The sequence below is a fragment of the Saccopteryx leptura genome, chromosome 2, assembly GCF_036850995.1.
Source record: "Saccopteryx leptura isolate mSacLep1 chromosome 2, mSacLep1_pri_phased_curated, whole genome shotgun sequence".
Taxonomy (NCBI): domain Eukaryota; kingdom Metazoa; phylum Chordata; class Mammalia; order Chiroptera; family Emballonuridae; genus Saccopteryx; species Saccopteryx leptura.
Genome location: NC_089504.1, coordinates 327,321,268 through 327,339,209, shown reverse-complemented (window position 1 = coordinate 327,339,209; position 17,942 = coordinate 327,321,268). Strand labels below are relative to the sequence as shown.

General features: G+C 47.1%; 1 non-coding gene and 1 pseudogene across 1 annotated transcript; one reads left to right on the top strand and one right to left on the bottom strand.

Annotated features, from left to right (window-relative positions):
- Positions 1-449: 449 nt before the first annotated feature.
- Positions 450-7,526, top strand: LOC136391554 (polyunsaturated fatty acid lipoxygenase ALOX12-like; annotated as a pseudogene).
- Positions 5,594-5,669, bottom strand: TRNAP-GGG (transfer RNA proline (anticodon GGG)). The gene has a single exon. It is a non-coding gene; the product is annotated as a tRNA-Pro (tRNA).
- Positions 7,527-17,942: the final 10,416 nt, after the last annotated feature.

Genomic DNA, 17,942 nt, shown 5'->3' with positions numbered 1-17,942 from the left:
GTAGGTGAAGAGACAGGGGTACAATCGCCCAGGGGCACCAGGCACTGCCAGCAGGAAAAGGGACTGGTCCCCAGGACCCCTTCAGAAAATGGTATTAAAACAAAAGGGGTGCTTAGACCGGGATGGGGGTGGGCTGGCAATAGGGGGTGGGGACGCAGAGTCTAGAAGGAAAACTCTAATGGATTCGCCCTGCCCCTCTTCATCTCCTCCACACCCAGGCTCAGCTCCTCATCTTCCGCCAAGCCCACTGCTCAGCCCCGCGCTGGCAGGGCAGTCCGCCTTTCCCCGCCTATGGGCTAATCCCAGGCTCTGGTTTGTGTGGGGTGGGGACCAATCCTGCAGGGGGCGGCGCACAGAGTCCTGCTTTATTAAGCCCTGGACTTGTCCTGCAGGCGATAAAACCAAGCTTGGCCGCGGAGTCTTTGGTATCCGTAACCGAACCTCTGACACCCAGGCGAGCCCACTCCCTACCATGGGTCGCTACCGCGTCCGCGTGGCCACCGGGTCCTGGCTCTGGTCCGGGTCTTTCAACCGCGTGCAGCTGTGGCTGGTCGGGGCGCGCGGGGAGGCGGAGCTGGAGCTGCAGCTGTGGCCGACGACGGGCCAGGTCAGCAAGGGGGGCGGAGACCCCAATCCCGGCCGAGCTCACGGCGAGGGGCCGGGGCGAGGAAGAGTGGCAGTGCTCGGGTTGAGACTTCCAGGAGATGGTACACGGGGACAAGTCTAGCCGGGCACAGGAGGGGCTCAAACCCCCTCACCCCTAACCCCGACCGTGGTGCTCGCACCCAGGCCAGTGTCAGTACGGGGTCATCAAAGAAGAAGGTCCTCCAAGGGTGCGAAGGCGGTGAGGGCTCAGGTGATGGAGGGCGCAGGAGATGCTGCTCAGCCCTCCGTTCAGGACACTGCGCGCCTCGCCCCGCGCCCCTCGTCCCGGTCCTCCCGGTGCTGTGGGACCTCCTGGTGGTGTTGGGAGGAGGGAATGCTGGAGGCTTTGTCACCAGAGTCCACAGAAGACCCCCTCCCCAGGGAACACGGCCTGTCCAGGGTCCCCGCTACCAAGTCTCAGCGGGTTCCGGTCCCCACAGGTGGAGGAGTTCGAGCACGACGTTCCGGACGACTTGGGGCCCCTGCAGTTCGTGACGTTGCGCAAACACCACTCCCTGGTGGACGACGCCTGGTTCTGCGACCGCATCACCGTGCGGGGCCCCGGGGCCAGCGCGGAGGAGGCCGCCTTCCCGTGCTACCGCTGGGTACAGGGCGAGGGCGTGCTGACCCTGCCCGAGGGCACCGGTGAGGGGCCGCTCAGGGAAGTGGGCGCAGGGTCTCGGGACTCCTGGGGGTGGGGACGGGGGGGGGGCAGGGGACAGCACTGAGGAAGGTCCAAAGGGCTTGACAAAGTGGCTGCTCCGCAGGTGAAGGGTGGAGAAGACAGGAAGTGGGGGGAGGTTACACGTAGAATTTAAAAGGCTGGAAGTGGGACTGGACCGGAACTAAGTGATGTGCGGATCCCACCTCCCTAGAAGGTGAGCACAGGGAATGGGAGTGGCAGCAATGCTGGAAAGCAGATGAGCCAAAGTCAAGTGGAAAGATCTCTAGTGACTGGGAACAAGTTAGGGCAGGGGCAGGTGAGGCTAGCACATGGAATAGGAGAGGAGACAGGTAAGGGAAGCACATGGATATGACGTGCAGGGCTGCTGTGGTAGGAAAAACAGGGAAGAAACTGTGAGGGCAGGAAGCACCCTGATTGGGGCAGGATGAATGAAGACTGCAAATACAGAATCTGTTATCTTAGGAAATAAGTATGAGAGACAATTGAGGTGCATGACACGTAAGACTGGAAACATGTAATCTATGTCTTTGAGACACAAGCAGTCATAAGTACAGACGAGGGCAGGATGAAGTCAGGCTACCAGCTATAAACGTTGTGATGTGGAGGGTAGGTGAGATGAAGCTGGATACAGATAGCGATGTGGAAACAGCGCTTAGAGTTTGGCCCACATAGACTGTCTTATCTCAGGGAACAGGTGATGGTGGAGATACGGGAGGTCAAAGGGGTAGTGTACCTAATTCAAAATATGTTATTTTGGAGAACAGGTTAAGGTGTGAACACGAGAGGACCAGAATAAGGGAAGGTAACAAAGTAATATGGGATAGTGTAGGAGAGTTGTGGATATTTCAGCTGATTAAGAATGAAACACATAGATAATGAAGAATAGGGATAGATCGGGAAATTTGAGTTAAGAGTACAAAAAGGGGACTTTCCTCTCAGGACAAATGTGAGATTTGAAATGGGTGAAATCAAGAGGGCTGCTTTGATTGGTAAAGCACGGAAGAAACTGTGAGGGCAGGGAGCACCCTGACTGGGGCGGGGAGAATGAGGACTGCAAACACGGAATTATTACTGTGGGAAATAAGAGAGATGAACATGGAAACAAGTGAGGTCAAGAACAAGTAAGGATGGAAACATGAAATATATGACTTGGATACAGGTGAGTATAAGTACTGATAATCTAGACTTTGATGGTAAGAGTCTAAGAGAGATGACATTAGCTAACGAAAGCAAACAGCGTTTTAGGACAGCTGAAAGTGTGACGGATGAGGCTTAAGAAGTGGAAATTCAACAAAGCAATATATCGTACATGTGGACATAGAGGGGATTAAGATTTTATGACCTTAATTCAGGTGATTTATTCAACCATAGTTATTGATGAAACAGGATCAGGTAGGAAATGATGAATTAAGGGACAAGAAAAGGGTGAAAAACATGACATTTTGTCTCAAGGCAAGAGCTGAGGGCTGCGACAAGTGGAACCAGGAGTACAAAGTTGGGATACATGTGCCTGGGGAAGCCATGGAATGAAGCACAGGCAGCAATAAAAGCGACACAGCATGACTGAACACATGGACTATGATAGAGAAAGGAAGGTGGAGTCAAGCAGGAGAGCACACACAGTTTTGTGTGGCCAATCATCTTAATCTCTCCCCAGCCCACCTGGCAGGGGACAATGCATTAGATGTGTTCCAGAAGTATCGAGAGAAGGAACTGAAGGAAAGATGACAAATATACCGGTGACCACCCACCCATATTAGACCACCAAGTTTCACCCCACTTCCCCTGACCCTATGACATCATTGAACTAAGCACCCTCCCTGAGGCTTTGTCCCCATCTCCTAGCTGGGCCACCTGGAAGGAAGGGTTACCCCTGACAATAGCTGCAGGCTGTGAGAATGACCTACCTCGAAATACGAGATTCCACGAGGAGAAGTTGGACTTTGAATGGACACTGAAGGCAGGGTGAGGAAAAGCCTGGAGCTCAGAGTGGGAAAAGGGCTGGGAGATCCCAAGTGGAGGTAAATGGTGAGGGGTTGAGGAATCAGAGAATGGCTCATGCCTCAATACCTGTCCTAGGGCACTAAAGATGGCCCTCAAACGTGTTTACACCCTCCTGAGCTCCTGGAACCAGCTGGAGGATTTTGATCAGATCTTCTGGGGCCAGAAGAGCACCCTGGCTGGTCAGTGGTTCTCCAGGTCTCTATATCCCCTTTGAGGGCCCCTTTTGATGACCTGACCTTCACACTCTGTACTCCCCCATAACGTTTACCCAGATGAACCTTCCCATGCCTGGTCATCTCAGAGGGCTGGATACAGGGTGGTCATATGCCTGAGTCACTGGGGTAGACCCTGTGGAAGGGACATCGAGTTGTGAATATACTCCTCCTCCTGGGGTGGTGAAAACACAGTATACAGTAGATGTATTATAGAATTGTACACATGAAAACTATATAGTTTTATTAAGCAATGGCACCCCAATAAATTCAACTGAAAAAAAGAAAATCCTCCTCCTGTCCTCCACGCCGACCCCATAGAGAAGGTTCACCGGTGCTGGCAGGATGATGAGCTTTTGGCTACCAGTTCCTCAATGGTGCCAACCCCATGCTGCTGAGATGCTTCTCCTCTCTGCCCTCCCGGCTGGTGCTGCCCTCGGGGATGGAGGAGCTTCAGGCCCAGTTGGAGAAAGAACTCCAGGTACCTCCTCTCTCCCTACACTGTTCTCTCCTTGTCTGTGTGGGGAGACGTGGTGAAGGGCAGGGACCAAATGTGAGTCAGGGAAGGGAGGCTGTGCTAACCCACTGTCCCTGGGTGCAGAGTCCTGTACTGGGAAAAACTCAGAATGATAGAAATATGTGGGGGAACTATGAGGGACTGACTCCCAGCCTGGATTTCCAAGGACATGCAGGTGGGGCCTGAGATTTTAGCTGGGACAGTGACACTCCCAGGCTTATGTTAGTGCTCCCAACCCACATATTCATGTGCAGCAAGAAGGGTGATGAATGCACTGTCAGGTGGAGAGAACTGAAGAGCTTTCCTGGAGGAGGAAAGCTGGATACAGAAAAGATGAGCTGGCTGTAAGGCAGACGAACAAGGCAGGATGTGAGCATGGCCGTCGTGTGTGTCTGCATTCTGAGGCAGTGGTAGTCAGGGGAACCTCTGCGGATTACCTGGCAGAGGTGAGATTGGAACAGGGAGTGAAAGACCATTTGCTGAGCTGATGGGAACCAAACACAGGGAGCCGCCTGCTGGGGGATAATCGGGGAAGGGGCATGGCTATCTCGACAATGGGACAGTTTGCAATGCATGTGATGTAAACTGGATGGAGGGTCCGAGTTCTAAATCTAGGTCTGCTAGCACAAAACCTGCCCAAGGCACCAACCCACACGAGATGGTTTCTTCCTTTAATTAAAATGAGATGAATTGGAACAGATGCTCTGATTCTGCCAATAGGATGGTAGTACTGATATAGGATAATGTCAAGAAGCTAAACAAATGCTTTGTTTTTAAATAAAATGTACTGGGGTAACATTGGTTAAAAATAGATGTCTTTAAAAGTCTTTCTCCCTTTGCCCTCTTTCTGGGGTTCGACTTTGAATGCTAACTGTGGATACATTTCTCCTCTCTGTAGAAGGGTTCCCTGTTTGAAGCCGACTTTATTCTATGGATGGAATTCCAGAAATGTGATCCCAGGAGAGAAGCAGTACTTGACAAGGTGGGTGATTAGTGCGGTGAGAGGTAAGATGTCTTACTCTCCATGTATAATGCATGATGGATAAACGTATCATATATAAACAGTACCCACAAAAGATTGAAGATTCCTTCCCAAAAGAAGGGACCATGCAAATAACAGATTTTTCCAGCCAGTTTTGAAGGGTTTTAAAATAATAACACACGGGCCTGTTAGAAGTGCTCGGGTCAACAACAGTAGCCATTTTTTATTTTATTTTTATTTTTTGTTTTTTCTGAAGCTGGAAACAGGGAGAGACAGTCAGACAGACTCCCGCATGTGCCCGACCGGGATCCACCTGGCACGCCCACCAGGGGCGAGGCTCTGCCCACCAGGGGGCGATGCTCTGCCCCTCTGGGGCGTCGTTCTGCTGCGACCAGAGCCACTCTAGTGCCTGGGGCAGAGGCCAAGGAGCCATCCCCAGCGCCCGGGCCATCTTTGCTCCAATGGAGCCTTGGATGCAGGAGGGGAAGAGAGAGACAGAGAGGAAGGAGAGGGGGAGGGTGGAGAAGCAAATGGGCGCTTCTCCTGTGTGCCCTGGCCGGGAATTGAACCCGGGTCCCCTGCACCCCAGGCCGATGCTCTACCGCTGAGCCAACCGGCCAGGGCCCCATTTTTTTTTTTTAAACAGACAATTTGCATGGAGTATTTACCCATTAACTCTCTTTCTTTTTGCCCCTCCAGTGGGGCAAAAACCATTCTGGGTATCTGTGCTAACTAAGACAGGCAAGGTCCTGATCTTTGCGGGTTTTCACTTCCATTTAGGGCTCACAGGCAATAAAGATTGCATTATAACATTAGCTGTGACAAGTACAATGCAGTCTGGTGCAGGTGGGTGGGCAGGAAGAGGCCCAGGAGAACAGAAGGTCTGTGTTGGGGCCTGGGGGCCTGGCCTGGCCCTGTGAGCAAGGAGCCCAGGGTCTGGAGGCTCCCTGTCAGCTTCTGCTCTCTTGCCCCAACCCCTTGGCCGGCAGCTATGTGGAGGGAATTGTGAGTCTTCACTATAAGATGGATGAGGCAGTGAAAGAGGATCTTGAACTGCAGTCCTGGTGTCGAGAGATCACTGAAATTGGGCTGCAAGGCGCTCAGGACCAAGGTGAGTTGAGCCCCTGCCCTGAGACCGCCAATGTGAGAGATTCCTCCTTGGAACATCCCCAAAATCCTCCCTATTTCTCTTAAGCCTTCCAGAAGAATGTCCAACCCCTATTTAAATGCCTAAAGGCCTTCTTCGATTCCTATGCAATAAGAACCTCTCTAGGTCCCAGATGTAGTGGGACCAGTGGCTGCTTATAAATATTTAACAACTGGGTCTCTGGGGGATAAAAAAGCCCTGATTTTTAGCATTTGGCCATTTCCATGGTGCAAATATTTCCACCGTAGCTACTGTTGTGATGTCAATCAGCTTGCCTAATACCTGAACATTTAACGTAACTGACTCTTGTGAGCCAGTATGACCCGTACCAGTACCCCACTGATAGAGGCCCTCCCAGGGGATCTGCCCATTTCCCCACTGCAACTCACATCAGTTCCTGAGACTCCTTGCCCCCCTCTCTTCCCTCTTGCTCTCCCTGCTCTCTGAACTCTGCTTCTGTCCCTGGCTTCACAGCTTCTAAACTTCCTTACCCCTTGCAGGGTTTCCCATCTCCTTACAGTCCCGGGACCATTTCTGCCACTTTGTCACCACGTGCATCTTCACCTGCACTGGCCAGCACTCCTCTGTCCACATGGGCCAGGTACTTACTGTAGGAGGGCAGTGGACATTTGCACCTGGACTGGAGGAGGGGGCTGTGTGCAGGCGGCTAAAGTTTTTTGTGCTTAGCAGATACTGATTTTAGATATCTGTCCTTCCTTAGCTGGATTGGTATTCTTGGGTCCCTAACGCACCCTCTACGATGCGACTGCCCCCACCGACCACCAAGGATGCGACACTGGAGACGGTCATGGCAACACTGCCCAACTTTCATCAGGCTTCTCTCCAGATGTCCTTCACTTGGCAACTGGGCAGATGCCAGCCTGTTATGGTGAGAGCCAGGTGCTCTGGTCCCTGAGGAAGGGGGCAGCTGTGGGGAGATGGGCACTCCAAACCGGGATCATAAGGCGATCAACTGCCTTTTTCTCCCCATGCCAGGTGGCTCTGGGCCAGCATGAGGAGGAGTATTTTGGGGGCCCTGAGCCTAAAGCTGTGCTGAACAAGTTCAGGAAGGAGCTGGCTGCCCTGGATAAAAAAAATTGAGATCCAGAATGCAAAGCTGGACCTGCCCCATGAGCACCTGAGATCCAGCCTGGTGGAAAACAGTGTGGCTATATGAGCTGCCCTGACCTTTGGTTATTTCAGCCTCCCTTCCGCGCAACCCACAGCCCCATCCCTTAGTCTTTCAGTCTTATCCTCCCCAACCACATGCCTTTCTGTCTCAACCCTCTGAGAGAGTCACCTTTTCTTGTGTGTGCCCCTGGTGAATAAACTTTACTGCAGATGAACCATCTAGAAGCCACATTTCTCCTGTATTCCTCCATCTTTTCCTAGTGTCCTCCTTTCCTCCCTCATTGGGCTCCCAAAGGGCAGATAATAGTTTCACTTACATAAACTGTTTTATGTTAGAAGGAACTAGGGTAATAATACATGTTGGTGGATGCAGGTGCACAATGTTCCCTTCTTTATGGGAACCTGGAATGGTTTGCTGGGACCCCAGTGGCCGTTGATGGGTATGGGGGCCAAACTATTCAAGTAAAGCCAATAACTATTCCATTGGAGATAGGAAGACTGCCTCCTAAGCCATAAAAGTGTATGTATCCTCTACTCCTGAGTATGTTTTGAGGGTAGATGTCTTATAAGAACTGTGATTGGAAACTATAGCTGGGAGGTACGCCTGCGAGTCTGGCTTGTGAAGGCAGTGTTGCAGGGACATGGACCACACTACCCCTTGCAATTACCCATTCTCTGGCATGTGACTAGCACGAAGCTGTATCACCTGCCATGCAGCTATGAAGAAATCACTGGGAGTGTACTCGAACTAGGAAAGGTAGGGATCATTTGGCCAGTACACAGCTCTTATAATTCCCCGGTGTGGCCTGTGCGCAAAGCAGACGAAACCTGGTGAATGACAGTGGATTACAGGGAACTTAATAAAGTTGTTCCCACTTTGCATGCTGCTATACCCTCAGTAACTGACCTGATGGATCAGTTAAACCATGCGTTCGGGCCATACCACTTGGCGGCAGATTTGGCTAACTCCTTTTTCTCTATTGGTATAGCTGCAGAGAGTCAAGACCAATTTGCCTTCACGTGGGAAGGGTGGCAGTGGACCTTTACAGTATTACCACAGGGCTCTTTGCATAGCCCCACCTTGTGTCATGGGCTGGTGGCTGCTGACCTGGCTAAATGGAAACAGCCAGAGGCAGTTCGCATGTATCATTATATTGATGACATTATGCTAACTAGTGACCCTCTTCCAGAATTGGAGCAAGCAATTTCTACCCTGCTATCTCACTTGAAAGTGTGTGGCTGGGTGGTCAATAAGGGCAAATTACAAAGACCTGGGTTATCTGTTAAGTTGTCTGTTCAGGTATGACAAAGGTTACCCCTGGTGCAGTTATAGATAAGATCCAAGCATACCCTGTGCCCACTACGGTAAAGCAGTTATAGGAATTCCTAGGTCTGTTGAGGTATTGGTGAGCATTCATACCCCATTTAGCTCATTTACTGCTTCCCTTATCTCACCTTATTCGGAAGAGGGTTTGCTGGGATTTGACTGAGCAGGCACAAGGTGCATTTGCCTCAGCTAAGAGAGCTGTCAAGGTGGCATAGGCCTTGAATGTGTTTGATCCTGCCAGGCCCTGTGAGCTTGATGTCCATGTGACCCCTGGGGGGTTTGGATGGGGCTTGTGGCAACAGACATAGCAGTTACGGCAACCTATTTGGTCTTAGTCCCAATTGTGGAAAGGCGAAAAGTCCATTGCTCATTAGTGGAGATACAGTTGGCAGTTGTGTAATACTCCTAGCCACTGAGAGTATTACAACCACAACTCCAGTTACGGTCAAGACCACATACCCTGTTGCAGGATGGGTGAGAGATGGAGGGTTGGGGATGGCGGATTGCCTGTCTGCCACTGTGAGGGGCCATTCTTGCTGTTTATGTGCCAGAGAAGAGGTTTTCTCTTGCCTGTGTGCTTGTCTGCCATTGTGAGACTTTATTAAATGGAATGGCCCTATGCTTTCTGGATCCACAGTTTATCTACTCACTGCCCAAATCCAATGTGGACCTGCCTGGCCTCGGCCACCAGCATTACACCAAGCAAGGGAGTAACTCCCCAGATGGGCAGAGCATCACCACACAGGGGGCTTATGGCGTTGTTCTGGGTCCAGGCACATGCAGAAGTCACCTCTTTGTCTCCCCTGCTCTCACTTAATTAAAAAAAAGAAAAAAAAATCAACCCGAGCAGATGGCGGCACAGTGAATAGAGCATCAATCTGAGATGCTGAGGACCCAGGTTTGTAACCCCAAGGTTGTGAGCTTGAGCACGGGCTCATCTGGCTTGAGTGAGGGCTCATCAGCTTGAGTGCGGGGTTGCTGGCTTGAGCCTAAAGGTTGCCCAAAGGCTGACGCAGTCCCAAGGTCACTGGCTTGAGTAAAGGGTCACTGGCTCAGCTGGAGTTCCCTGGTTAAGACACATATGAGAAGCAATCAGTGAACAACTAAAGTGCCACAACTATGTGTTGATACTTCTCATCTCTCTCCCATTCTGTCTATCTGTTTCTCTCTCTTGCCAAAAATAATAAAATAATAATAATAAAAAATCATTCAAAGTATGTCTCTGACCATATGGAATTAAACTAGAAATAAACAATAAAAAGATATCTGAAAATTCCCTCAAATATTTAAAAATTAAAAAACACATTTCTCTGGCTGGTTGGCTCAGTGGTAGAGTGTTGCTCTGGTGTGTGGAAGTCCCGGGTTTGAATCCCGATCAGGGCACCCAGGGGAAGCTACCATATGCTTCTCATCCCCTTCCCCTCCCCCTCTTCTCTCTCTCTTCTCCCACAGCCATGGCTGGATTGGTTTGAGTGAGTTGACCCTGGGTGCTGAGGATGGGTCTGTGGAGTCTCCACCTCAGGTGCTAAAAATAGCTCAGTTGTGAGCATGGCCCCAGATGGTCAGAGCATCAGCTCCAGATGGGGATCACAAGATGGATCCCAGTTGGGGCGCATGCAGGTTTTTGTCTCTCTATCTCCCCTCCTCTCACTTAAATTACAAACAAAACAAAACAGCAACAACAAAAGTCACTTTAAATATTTTAAACAGAATGAAAATACAACATATCAAAAATTGTGGGAGACAGCTATAACAGTGTTGGAGCCACTGGTAACTAGTAATTATTTAGAAACAAGCTCTCTGGTGGGGGAGAGGGTCTAGCCATAATTTGTAGTATTTTCTGATTTCTGTAGTGTCTCATCACAACTGATTTTCGGGTATCAAGCTGACATCTCTAAACACAAGATTGGAAAGAGACATAATTGATAGTCCTGAGTTGCTGAGTGGTGACCTAGAGCTGCAAGCTGACTCTTGGCCACCACTGCCTAAACGGAAGCTGTAGCATTAAATACTTATATTAGAAAGGATAGCCTGACCAGGCGTGGTGCAGTGGATAGAGTGTCGGACTGGAACATGGAGGACTCAGGTCTGAAACCCCAAGGTCGCCGGCTTGAGTGCAGGATCATCTGATTTGAGCAAGGTTCACCAACTTGAGCCCAAGGTTGCTGGCTTGAGCAAGGGGTCACTGGCTCAGCTGGAGCATCGCACCCCGGGTCAAGGCACATATGAGAAAGCAATCAATGAACAACTAAGGTGCCACAACAATGAAGAACTGATGATTCTCATCTCTCTCCCTTCCTGTCTGTCTGTCCCTATCTGTCTCTCTCTGTCTCTCTCTCTCACACACAAAAGGATAAAAGCTCTCAAGTCAAAATATAAGCTTCATCTTTGAAAATAAAATGGAAGAACAGTGGCTTGAGCAAGGGGTCACTTGGTCTGCTGTAGCCCCCCGGTCAAGGCTCATATGAGAAAGCAATCAATGAACAACTAAGGTGCCACAACAAAGAATTAATGCTTTTCATCTGTCTCCCTTCCTGTCTGCCTGTCCCTATCTATCCCTCTCTCTGTCTCTCTCACACACAGAAAAATACAAAGAAATAGAAGAGCAGACCAAAAGCTAGCAGAAGAAAGGAAATAATAAAGATAAGAACAGAAATCAGTGAAAGAACAAATGACAAACAGAACTCCCTCTGTAACTGAACAAGGAGGCTGCATGCCACAACAAAAGCAAGCTCGTGACACAAGTGCTGGTGCAAAATGGAGGTTTACTCAGATGTTGTGACCTTGGGAGAATGGTGGGCTCCCATTTTATCTCTCTCTCTCTCTCTCTCTCTCTCTCTCTATCTATCTATCTACCTACCTATCTATCATCTATCTATCTACCTACCTACCTACCTACCTACCTACCTACCTATTATCTATCTATCTATCTATCTACCTACCTACCTATCTAATATCTATCTATCTATCTATCTATCTATCTATCTATCTATCTACCTACCTATCTAATATCTATCTATCTATCTATCTATCTATCTATCTATCTATCTATCTATCTATTTTAGTGCTAGAGAGAGAGACAGAGAGATGAGAAGCATCAATTCTTCATTGCGGTACCTTAGTTGTTCATTGATTGCTTTCTCAAATATGCCTTGACCGGGGGAAGCGGTGCTCCAGCTGAGCCAGCGACCCCTTGCTAAGCCAGGGATCTTTGGGCTCAAACCAGCAACCATGGGGTCATGTCTATGATCCCACACTCAAGCTGGGTATCCTGTGCTCAAACTGATGAGCCTGTGCTCAAGCTGGATGAGCCTGTGCTCAACTGGTGACCTTGGGGTTTTGTACCTGGGTCCTCGGCATCCCAGGTTGAAACTCTATCCACTGCATCACTGCTTCATTAGGCAAAAATGGTGAGCTCCCATTTTGAAGACTATCTTATCTCCTTTCCCTGCTCAAATCCGCAATTTTTTTTTTAAGCGAGAGAAAGAGACAGAGAGACTGAGAGAGAGAAACAGAAAGGGAGAGTAATGAGAAGCATCAATTAGTAGCTGCAGCACTTCAATTGTTCAGTGATTACTTTCTCATACATGACTTTACTGTGGCGCTCCAGCTGAGCCAGTGACCCCTTGCTTAAGCCAGCGACCTTGGGCTGAATCTAGAGACCATGGGGTCATGCCTGTGATTACATGCTCAGGCCAACGACCCTGTGCTCAAACTGAACTAGCCGTGCTCAAGCTGATGATCTCGGAGTTTCAAACCTTGGTTCTCAGTGTTTCAGGTTGACATTCTATCCACTGCACCACAGCACCACTCAGTCAGCAAGTCTGGGGTTCTTACAGAGATAGAGAAGGGAGGAACTTTTCTATATTCAATTATCTTGTAGCTTTGGCGTGTTTGGGCCCTATCCATTCATCTTTCTAGCCTTTGGCACATTCAGTGTAAGAACTTCCTACTGAATCATCTAGGCCAGTGGTTCTCAAAATTTTGAAGTCAGGGTGCATTTAGAATCCTTCAAACAATTGTAGGCGCAGTATATACAAATTTTTGAGAAATACATTATAATAATTAAGTCAAATATTAAAGAAAAAAAAGTCCAAGCATGATTTATGGTAATTAAATGAGATAAATATGACAAAATTAAATTTATTCTGGCATTAAAAAACATTTTTATTTTACATTTTTTGAGTTATGCTGTTTAGAATTCTGTGTGTGGTAGATTGGAGGCTTGATTCCCAAGAACTTTAGGGAAGAGGATGTTGTCAGCAGGATGTCATGGGGACGGGTTCACTGCTTGGCTACATGCTGTTCAGGACCTTGACTCTTCCAGATCTTTAGTAAGACTTAGTTTCCCAGCTGGATTGGTTGTAAGGACTCATCAGATGGGTAGAAGGACCTGCAATGAGAAAACTTGAACAAAGTTGTTAGTGTTTGTCCTAAATGTTGAACATATTGTTTGATTTTTTTGATTCATGTTATAAATCTCAAGAGGAGTGTTTCTAAAACAGAAATTTGTAAGGGTCTCCCATAAACTATTTCAAAAGGGCTTCATTTGCCTGACCAGCAGTGGATAAAGTGTCAACCCAGAATGCTGAGGTTGGTGGTTCCACGTCCCGCACCGGGGTCACGGGCTTGAGCTGGGGAATCATCCACAAGATCCCTAAAGCTCTCCAGCTTGAGCCCAGAAGGGTTGCTGGCATGAAAAGCCCAAGGTCGCTGGCTTGAGCAAGGGGTCACTGCCTTGGCTTGAGCCCCTGGATCAAGGCACATATGAGAAGCAAGCAATGAACAACTACAAGGATGCAACTATGAGTTGATGCTTCTCATCTCTCTCCCTTCTTGTCTGTCTGTCTGTCTTTCCCCCTCTCTCTCTGACCTACAACTTCTGGAGCAAGCAGCCACGGAAGCCAAACCACAACCACAACCTCTGCAGCAATTGGCCCCAACAGTCAGCACTTGGGCAATAACTGCCAACTTCCTTAATTTTGCTTCTGCTTCAATTTAAGACCTATGAGGGAAAGGCAAAAGTGCCCCCCTAACCAATCACATAGATTGGTGATCCTCCAATCAGGGAAATACCCAAAGCCCTCCTTTTTGTCCACTGTACAGCTTTCCAACTACCCTGCCTATCTTTGAATCTCTTCAAAATGCCAAGTGATGGTGGCTGACTCCTTTGTTATGTAGCCAACTCTGAATAAATAGCCTTTGTTCTCATTTGGGTGATCTTTGTTTATTTCCACACAGGTGGGAATGTAAAATGGTACAAGCACTATGGAAAACTGGCAGTTTCTTAGAAAGTTAAACATAAACTTTCCATATGATTCAGCGATCCAACTCTTAGGTATTTACCCAAGAGAAATAAATACTTATGTTCATACAGCAACCTGTGTGAAAATCTTTATAGTAGTTTTATTTATAGTCACCAAAAAATTATAAACCACCCATTGTCTTTCAACTGGATAATGGAATCCTGATTCAACAGAAGCAACAGAGTGTATAGTCTTATAAAGTTCAAGCATATCAAATACACATCCTGAAAATCTCCACTCTCTTAAGAAATGGGGTGTCTAGAGGCTAGAACACTAGATATTGAGGTCTTTTGCCACCAGTTATTTCACCAGAGAATGTCTTAGTCTCAGCAGGTCTAAGTTCACATAACAAAGTAGACATAGCTTACCATTAAAACATCCAGTTTGAGATTGAGCATCTATTTCCTGAAGGCTACAAGATTGATATCAATGCAGTCACACAGCTTTCTGTTGTCCTTGAAGTGGATTTCCTAGGACCATAGAGGTTTTTGTGGGAGTAGCATCAATACCCTGGCATAAATTATCCAAAATTAAGCAGTAGTGGGGAGGGTGTACTTCTTGCTCAGGCTTAACATGTAGTCACTACACCACCTTACTTCAAACCACCCTGGATGGGACCTCAAATGTAGCATAATGGTCAGTATGGGACATACATGACCCTTACCTCTAGGGGAAATGTCCTTACTCCTCTCCCCAGATTTTCATGGCCTAGAGAAATCCAAAAGTTTCCCCCAAATTTCTGTGGAAGTCTTCAGACTAATAGCCTCACATCTTGCCTCTCACCCCTGCTCCCAATATGATGTCTCTGATTGGCCATTGAGCAAATTTAGAGGCAAAATTCAGTTCCTTCACCTAAAATCACATCACATCAAGCATTTCATAATTTTTATGGAAGTTGGAGGAACCACGTCATGCAACACGGAGCATTCAGCGATTTCTTTGCCCTCCCCATATTCCACACCTTTCAACCATGGATGTTAGGAGTGCTGTTTATAACCCATTAAATTACATGATTCAGCCCCACTTTGATGGAATAATATACTGCCTACAAAAATTAGGGGATATTTTATAGCTTCATATTCATTTAGAAATATCCCCTAATTTTTGTGAGCAGTGTACTTACGAAATACAACATTAACATATCGGTTTTTATTGTCCTGGTACTTTCATGATTTCACTGGGCCTACAGTGCTGAGCCTCAGTTTTGGATTGTTGAGTTTCAAAGTCTGGACATAAAGGGATTAGGAATGGCTCCTTTGCATGATGGGGGCTTGGGAAAAGACTGATGCATTAGGACTGGGAGGAGCTACAGAGCTGAATAGGGTTAACATCCAGGGCTCTCTCTGTCCTTAATTTTTTTTTCTCTGTCCTTAATTTGAGGGCACCATCTGTTGTCAGTTCACAGGAGCCCCATGGGGACAGAGGAGGCCACACAGAGGTAAGTGACAGAGGACATCATCAGCATAGAAAAGCTTTGCTGGTTGTCCAGGCCTATTTTTTTTATTGCAGAGAATGTGTTATCTATCGACAGTCAACCCAAAAGCTTGCTTAGCCCCTGTCTGAGTTAGGTCAGGTGGATGGCTCTTCTTCCAACATGAACATTGTCAATTGCCTTGCTGGTTGATAGGTTTTCTTTTTAAATTTTTTTTTTATTATTTTATTTATTCATTTAGAGAGGAGAGAGAGAGACAGAGAGAGAGAGAGAAGGGGGGAGGAGCTGGAAGCATCAAATCCCATATGTGCCTTGACCAGGCAAACCCAGGGTTTCGAACCGGCGACCTCAGCATTTCCAGGTCGACGCTTTATCCACTGCGCCACCACAGGTCAGGCTCTTTTTAAATTTTTGAAAAAATTATTTTATTTATTTTAGTGAGGAGAAAGAGAGAGAGAGAGAGAGAGAGAAAGAGAGAGAAGGAAGGAGGGAGGAGCAGAAAGCATCAACTCCCGTATATATATATCTTGACCAGGCAAGCCTGGGGCCTTGAACCAGCAACCTCAGCATTCCAGGTCAATGCTTTCTCCACTGTGCCACCACAGGTCAGGCCTGATTCATTTTCTAATAGCATTTCATGGAGTTTGTGAAGTTTTCTTTTTCAAAACTTGAAGTTTCACTCTGCAGCCCATTAGATTAGCAAGGTTGGTAAGAATACGTGAGGACTAGTTTTGTAAGTGGTCAGTTCATCACAAATGTTTTAGTTTTACACAAGCTTGTGAGTTCCGGGATTCAGAAAATAAATATGCCAACCTTATTTATTATTTACTATGTATTGCTGCATTATTATTCTCTCTAAACTCAGTGGCTTAGAACAACAAACATTTATTATCTCACACAGTTTCTGAGAGTCAGGTGGTTCTAACTTAGGTCTTTCATAACGTTTTAGTCAATATGTCAGCTGGGGCTGCATCATCTGAAAGTTTGACTGGGGCTGTTTCCAAGATGGCTCCCTCACGAGGCTGTTGGCTGGAGGCTTCAGTACCTCACTGGCTGTTGGCAGGAGAGCTCAGTTCCTTATTACATGGACCTTTCCACAGATTTTCTTTCTTTTCTTTTTAAAATTTTTATTTATTGATTTGAGAGAGAGAGAGAAAGAGAGAGAGAGAGAGAGAGAAAGAGAGAGAGAGAGAGAGAGAGAGAGAGAGAGAGAGAGAGAAAGTGGGGAAGGAGCAGGAAGCATCAACTCCTAGTTGCTTCGTAGTTGCTATAGTTGCTGTAGTTGATTCTCATATGTGCCTTGACCAGGCAAGCCCTGGGTTTCAAACCAGTGACCTCAGCATTCCAGGTCAGTGCTTTATCCATGGTGTCACAACTGGTCATGTAGAATAGACTTCTTTAAAGTTGCTAAAATACTTCTTTTGATGTTTTCTTGGTGTTGCTGAATTTTGTCAGATCCCCCTGCACTCCCAAAGAATATTGTCTTAGGATCTCAGAATTGGGATTCTCATCAGATTGATTCATACTTGAGGCTCTGAAGCTTATTGTATCTCCCAAGGAGCTATCTTTGTTCCAGTAAAACTTCACCCTTCCTCATGTAATTCAGGGGTAAATCCTGACAAGGTTAAGATGAATATGGTGGTTTCATTTCCTTTGTCTGTTTGAAGGATTTGGGTTTGGTGCCCAGTTTTGGCCAAGTAGATAAGGGGAAGCTGCTGGATGGTTTCTGAGAAAGCTTCCCCTACTCTTACAAAGGGTGGCTCAGGAAGGGATGGCCCTTCCTTCTTCAGTGGATGTTGTGTCTGTGTGGGATTTCTGGAGTGGTAGCAGGCATTTTGCTAAGAAGGTAATTCATTGAAGGATGGAAAGACAGCAAAACAAACAATCCTGGCTTCCTCTTCTTCTTTTAGAAAAAAGGAGAGAGAGAGAAAAGCATCAACTCATTGTTGTATCACTTTATTTGTTCATTGATTTGTTCTCACATGTGTCTTGATGTGGGGGAAGGGGGGCTCCAGCCAAGCTAGTGACCTCTTACTAAGCAGAGACCTCGGAGGATTTGAACCTGGGACTTCAGTGTTCCAGATCAACACTCTATTCACTGTGCCACCACCAGCCAAGTCAAACCCTGGCTTCTTAATGAAGTTGTTGAGCCATGGATCTAACAACCCTAGAGACAACCTATCCTATGGACTTTGTTGTAGTAATATAAGGTTATAATAATTAAATATATAGAAATATTAAAATATGGAAGATATATAAAAGTAATTAAAAGGATATTAAAATAATCATTAAAATTAAGTAAAGTTATGCCAATTGGATAGGAATTAATATAGTGGCTTAGTGCTATAACTCTGTAATGTGATACACAGACTCTGACTTACAAGCAGAGCCCAGTTAGTATGTGTGTGAAGTTATACATAGATAAGAAGTAACTTGGTGCCATAACTCTGTAATGTGATAAACAGACTCTGACTTTCAAGCAGAGCCCAGTTAGTATGTGTGTGTGAAGTTATACATAGATAAGAAGTGGCTAGGTGTTATTTACATTAACTTT